Genomic DNA, 6,852 nt, shown 5'->3' with positions numbered 1-6,852 from the left:
CAGCGCGTGGATAGGGATGGACGGGCGGCCGGCGGCGGCAGCGCAAGGGTAGGGAGGGGCGGTCGGTCGACGGCAGCAGCGCGTGGGTAGGGTGGGGCGGGCGGCCGTCGGCAGCGGCGCGTGAGTAGGGTGGGGTGGCCGGTCGGCAGCGGCGCGTGAGTAGGGTGGGGCGGCCGGTCGGCGCACGGGCAGGGGAGGAAGGAGGAGGAGCACCGGCGGGGATGTTGGGATCGGGAGGGAGGTGGGAGGGTGTGGGAGCATGGGTTCGAGGTCAGTGGGTCGTGCGCAGTATTTTTTGTTTGGGCGATGATAGGCGCCGGCGCGCCGGCCCAAAGTTTCGGCCGGTCGCGCCTCAGCCATCCGATGTGGTCAGTAGGGTCCGTCCGATCTGGCATCTCAATCCCCAACCCATTCTTCTTTCTCTAGTCAACGCTTTCAAGAAAAAACGCTCTCCTCCTGCAGCCAATCTTCTCCTCCCGCAGCTGTGCGTGCGCTCCCGGCGAGGTCGCCGCTCCCCCTGGCCGGTTTGCTCGCCTCTGATGCTCGCCGTCGAAGCTCACCGCCGACGCTCGCCGTCGTCAAAACGCAACAAAAAACAGTTGACCCGCAGCAGCTTTTCCTCACTTTCCCTGCATTCATGGTTGCGTCGCCATGGCGCCGGCCACAAAATACATTCCTCCTCGCCGGTGCTGCCGACCCCCGTTTCAGCATTAATGATTACACGGCGTCGCTCACAGCCAAAGCCGGTGGTAGCAAAAAATTGGGCTGGTTCCAGCAAAACAAAAATACGCTGGTAGCAAAAATACGTTGGTTCCAGCACAAACCACACACGGTTGTAGCAAATTTGGATGCTAGTTCCAGCAAAATACAAAGCCGGTGGTGGCAATCAAAATGGCTGGTTCCAGCAAAATACAAAGATTATGTAGCAAAAAAATCCTCTGGTTTCAAAAAAAATGTGATAGTGGTAGCAAAAATGGATGCTAGTTCCAGCAAAAAACAAAGCCGATGGTAGCAAAAAGAAATCGGGTTGGTTCCCTCAGAACAATTATTGTCATCCCGCGGGTCACCGTCGTCGCAACTTCTGTGATGCCGGTTGTAGCTTCTGGACAACCGATTGCAGCTTTTCTACAACCAATAGCAGCAAAAACCTTGCCGCGTACCACAACGCCGTCAGTGCTGCAGGCGATGCTGTGGTCGGTCGCAGCAATTTCGTGCCCCTGGTTGTAGCACAAGCAGATGCGGGTTCCAGCCAAAATCTTACAGGGTAGCCATCGCCGGGGAAGAAGTGGAGGTGGGCGGCAGTCATAGCCACCACCTGGCACAAGGGATGCGTGTGTGTGTGCGACGGCCATGGCGGGTCGCGGCACCACAGGGTGCAAAGCGGGGAGGAGAGGGAAGGGGGAGTGCAGAATCGCAAGCATAGAAGGGGAAGGAGGGCACTAGCCACAGCCACCACATGGCAAAAGAGAAAGGAAGGCGGGCGTCCATGGCGAAGAAGGAGGAGAATTCGGTGGGGAAAAGAAACAGGGGAAGGGGACGATAGATGAGTGCGTGGATGGATAAGGAAAGGGGAAAAGGTGGGGTGGGGCGGTGCGCAGGCTCCACAGGACATGTCTCGTGCGTCGTGGGAGGAGCAGGGAGCGCTCTACGTGTCATGCGTGACCGGCTGAAGTTTTAGCCGGCGCACCGAACACAAGCGATATCCTTTTTGTTTCGGTTCGTACAGGTTCGGGTTGGTGGGCTGGTTCTCGCGATATTGTGTCGTGTGATATATATATATATATATATATATATATATATATATATATATATATATATATATATATATATATATATGTATGTATATTATAAAGTAACTGTAATAGATGATTTGGCAGTTCGAATCAGACGGATAGATTTCATGAGCTTCTTGGAAATAAAAACCAATTTTTACGGTCCTCTTGCAATCTTCTATATGGCACCTTTTTCAGCTCTTCGATGCCACTATAAACTAGTTTGGTACAATTTTTCCTAAAGAAGCAATCGGGTAATAGACCGGGGGCTTGACCATAATACTCGCCCTACGCTTCAAGCCCGACACTATCTTTTCTCTTTGTGTTCGGCGTCTTGGATATTGCATTATATGCACTGGTTCCGATTATGTCTTGGGTCAATAGTTGCATTGCCCGGCTCCTGTGTTTACCTTCTCACATTTTGCATGTTCAGCTAAGAAGGTAAAGGGAGAACTACTGCGATTGTACTTCCGGGTAGCCTGATTAAGAACCTCAGTGGAGAAAACCAAAAACTGACTATCATAATAAGCGAGAACTGGTCGGCATCCGATGACAAGTGTTAAACTAAAAATTGATAGCGATTACCCCATGTTATGCAAAGGGTTTGTCCTTACACAGACCACGTAATAAAGGCATACGCCTCGGCTCTAACGAACACCACAACAAATCGGGGTCTAGCCCCCGCAGTCAAGCTCCTATGGCTAAGTGAAGGTAATAAAGCTGTATAGTGTGATTGCCTTGTTCCCCTCACGCACTACCGCCTCCGGGCAACGAAATGTCGGCTAAGGCTCACAGTGCGGGGGGCGAAACACCCCTCATAGTATCTACATGGGGGCTGAAGCCAACGACTGGCAACTTTCAGATCCAAACGGTTGCACAGGAGTCAAAATAAATAACAAACAGATTCAAGCATGATAAACCATACAAAGGGTTGCATTATAAAGCTAAAGGCCTAATTGTTATCCAGTACATAATAGTTCACTCAAGGATTACATATTTAGGACACTGATCCTCTATCGCCCAAGCACCATCCGTAACAACGGGGAAATGCTGCTCAGGACGACGATGCTCCTTTCCAATAGGCGGGGGACCAGTGGCCATATCAACTGGCTTGGTCTTAGGCCAGTGCACCATGGCCCTCACGAAGGTCATCCGAGCTTCCTCGATGAACATGAGCACTTCACAGCATCAACCCGAGAGGACGCGTCACACAGCTTCTACACCAGGCCAAAGTAACTTCTCGGTATTGGCTCTATGGGCCACAGCCGGACATAGAGGTCCTTCATGGCAGGCTCAGCCATCCGATGCAGCACCATCAGCTGCTTCATCTGGTTGCTCAGAAGGAGAGGGTGTTCGGGCGCCTAAAACTGCGCCTAGAACAACTTGTGTTTGGTATCACCCTCCCGAGCTGCATAATGTGTCGCCGCATCCGCTGCACTCCCCGGGAGCTCCGCAAACGCGCCTAAGGAATGCCAAACTCATGTGAGCAATGCGAACCTGTGGCCGCCAAAGACACTCTGCATAAGTATGGCTTACCATCAGCGATTTGCTTCACTTGACGAAGCTCTTCACGGGCACCCCGTGTCTCTGTCCTTGCCTCTTGGACCTCCTGCTTCACCTTGGACAACTCAGAGGCCTGATCTTTATTCTTCTGCTCAAGGTCCTCACATTTAGTGATGACATCCTTGAGCTCTTGCTGCACTTCAGCCACTCTGGCATCGTGCTTCCCACTCATGGTTTTCACTGTCTTGAGTTTGGCGGCCGCATGCTCGGCCGTAGCCTTCTGTTCGGCCGCCTCCTCGGCCTTCTTCAATTTGGCCCAGTGGCCCTCGACCTCCGCACTAGCGGTAGCAAACATGATTAAAGAACCTTCTTGCTTAGGGATAATCCCGAATACTTTTATCGACGAGATAAAAGGTAAAGTCTCGACTGGGCTAACCTTGTGCCTCGTCAAACCGCTTGTTGACAAGGTCGAGCTCCTCATCGGAGCTTTTGAGCTTCCGATTCATCTCTTCCAGCATCGCAGCATTAACGGCCGCCGCCAGTGATAAGGCCTGCAATAATAAAAACAAACTCACATAGTTCAAATTCCTCAGCCAAGATTTTCAATCCTGACAGAGTCTCGGGGGCTGCTATATACAAGGGGTACATAACTTTGTTCACACATCCGCTTTGTGGAAAAAACATTACATGGCTTACCTCAAACCCCGTCAGGAGGCCACCGAAAGCTTCCTTCAGTCCGCTATTAACGGATCGAATACTTTGCAACAACACACCATTAGGGTGCGGTGCTCCGCAATGATAGAGGATTTGTTCAAGGCCTCCTCCATCACTTCCGGCTACCCAGCCGCAACTCGGTTGCCGGTGTTCGGTGCTGGCGGTGGGGCCCCGACTCATCCTTCGGCAGAAGGCGGAATTGACGCCTATAGGGGGCTTGGGGGCTCCGAAGCCGTCTTTCGGGGGGCTCGGATTGACAGGGCTCTCCCTCTTTGTTCACCAGGAGGGATCCCTCCTCCTGGTCTTTGGTGACCGAGGTGTTGACCTCAGCCATGATCTCGTCACCACCACCTCCCTTGTCCGAGACGGGAGGGATCCTTTGGGAAAGCACCTCCCCGGCCTCCCCAATGACCGAAGGGGGCGGAGAGGTCCCCTTTGAGACTTGGTCAGTAGGGAGGTCGCACGGTGGCTACGACACAAAACGCATTCACTCGACCAATAATGGACTAACAAAAATGAATATTTGAGGTATATTCGGGTTTATACCTCTCGGCGTGGGGCTTGACCCTTGGGTTCCTCTCTGGAACCTTGTCGAATGCCACGGACTCCTCATCGAAGTCCGAACTATCGTCGAGCAGGACCAGCTTGGCCCCGCACTACTTCTTTGGGGGCATGAGGAGGCTCCTCCCCCTCTACGTTGTCAGACGCTGCCCTCTTCTTCGAACGGGAGGGGTCGCTCTCCTCCTCATCTTCTTCCTCCTCCCCTGTTGGGCGGAGGGAGTCTGGGTGTCTTCAGATTTGTTGTCTGGATGCCTTTTGGGGCGGAGGCCTTCCTTGGCCCCGACACCTTCTTCTTCATCTTTTCCTTCTACGGTGGGACGGTCAGCATCTCCTCTAGCAGGGTTGACTGGGGTTCTTTGGGCAGTGGGGCTGGGCTGTCGATCTTCTTAGCCTGCTCGAGCCATCCCTGAGAAGGGACAAAAGAGAGAGTTAAATATATGGAGAAGTGCAAACATATGAACACGGAGAGGATAGAACTTCGTTACCTCCTTTGGGGGGTGTTCGGCGTCGAGGCCGATGTCCTCCTTCTTGGCCGTCACGTCTTCTGAGGCTTAAACAACACCTTACATAGCTTAGCGTGGGTGGTGCCGTAGAAGTATTGTACGGTGACCGGATATGTAAGCTGGTAAGACCACATCAGGGTGGCCCTCTGTTGACAAGGGAGGAGGCGGTGGCAGAGCATCACCTGAACCACGTTGGCCAGCTTTGCGCCTGCCTTTATCATGTTGGAGACGCGCTTCTGCAGCGCCTCCACCTCCATAGTAGACCCCCAATCCAGACCCTTCCTGGTCCATGAAGTTAGCCTCGCTGGGGTCCGGATCTGAATTTGGGAGCCGTCGTTCATGCCGCATCTCGTGGTTCAGTAATGTAGAACCACTCCTTCTGCCAGACCTTAACGGTCTCTATGAATGTGCCCTCCGGTCACTTGAGCAGGGCAAGCTTGTTGATCATCGCCTCGCCGCAGTCCCCCTGTTGGCTATCGACTATCTTTGACTTGATGTTGAAGACTTTTATCCATAGGCTGAAGTGCAGCTAGACTCGCAAGAAGGCCTCGCAGATGACGATGAAGGCCGAGATGTGCAGGAAAGAGTCTGGAGCCAGATCTTGAAAATCCAGCCCGTAGAAGATCATCAGCCCCGTGACAAAGGGGTGGAGCGGGAAGCCCAGTCCCTGAATGAAGTGGGGGATGAACACCACCCTCTTGTCTGGCCGCGGTGTGGCTATAACCTGACCTTCCTCCAGGGCTCGGAGTGCGACATCGACCGGCAAGCAGCCGACATGTTTCAGGTCCTCAATATCGTTGTTGGTGATGATCGAGGCCTCCCACTTGCCCTTGGCGCTAGATCCGACCATCACAGAATTGAGGGGATGGCTAGGAAGGAAGTGTTCGCGAAGAGGTGGTTTGGGGCACTGGAGCTCTACAGATTGGGAAGGCAAGGGCGAGAGGAGGAAGAAGGCGTACACTGATGTGGACAGCTGCTCCCATTTTATAAACCACAGTAAGGCCAATGGTCCTTTAGTTCTGCCGCTGGTCTCGTCATTTCCCGATATGCTCATAGCGTTATGCGCGAGTGGGGGAATTCAAATCATTGACCATATCCCTACGTTTGGAGAGTGCCAATGGAGAAGCTGCCTTGAACCATGGATCGGGCCTTCACTATGTTTCGATGTTTATGACCGGGCGTGATGCTTCGCCGAAAAGTTGTCAAGCGGGGCCATTGTGTACGTTTGGACAGTTGGCCTTCGGGACTAAGCAACACTGAAAGTTTGGATTCTGAACATTGCCCAATTATCACACGGGCGAACTCATGCTAGGCAGCTCTTGGAACCTGATTGAGGAAACTGTGTCAAATATAAAGAAGGACAGGAACTCACCCCGTAAGCCAGAGACATCGCGTTCATCAAGATATCAAGACATGGTGAAGCACCGGCATTGGAGGCAAGTTCGGGGGCTATTGAGGGAGTCCCTATCACGGGAAACCATGACCACATATGGGACCAAGGGTCCGTTGCTGGTTCGGCAGGGGGGATATCACGTTGCACAAAGAGCAGAGGAGCGTGGGGCAGCGCGGCAGAAATCACATAGGCAATTTTACCCAGGTTCGGGCCACTGTGAGGCGTAAAAACCCTACTTATGCTTTGGTGGATTGATGGTGGAAGAATGGTGGTGGAGCGCAGTACACTTGCCCGGCAGGGGCGATAGTGGCTACGTGCGTATGAGCGTGTGGGTATTCAACTTTCTAACCCCTTTCTAGGGTTGCCATGGGCCTCCTTTTATAGATTAAGGGGTCACCACAATGGC

Source organism: Triticum dicoccoides, chromosome 6B (assembly GCF_002162155.2).
Source record: "Triticum dicoccoides isolate Atlit2015 ecotype Zavitan chromosome 6B, WEW_v2.0, whole genome shotgun sequence".
NCBI classification, from domain to species: Eukaryota; Viridiplantae; Streptophyta; class Magnoliopsida; order Poales; family Poaceae; genus Triticum; species Triticum dicoccoides.
The sequence above is the reverse complement of the archived record's forward strand: the minus strand, read 5'-3'. Positions refer to the sequence as shown.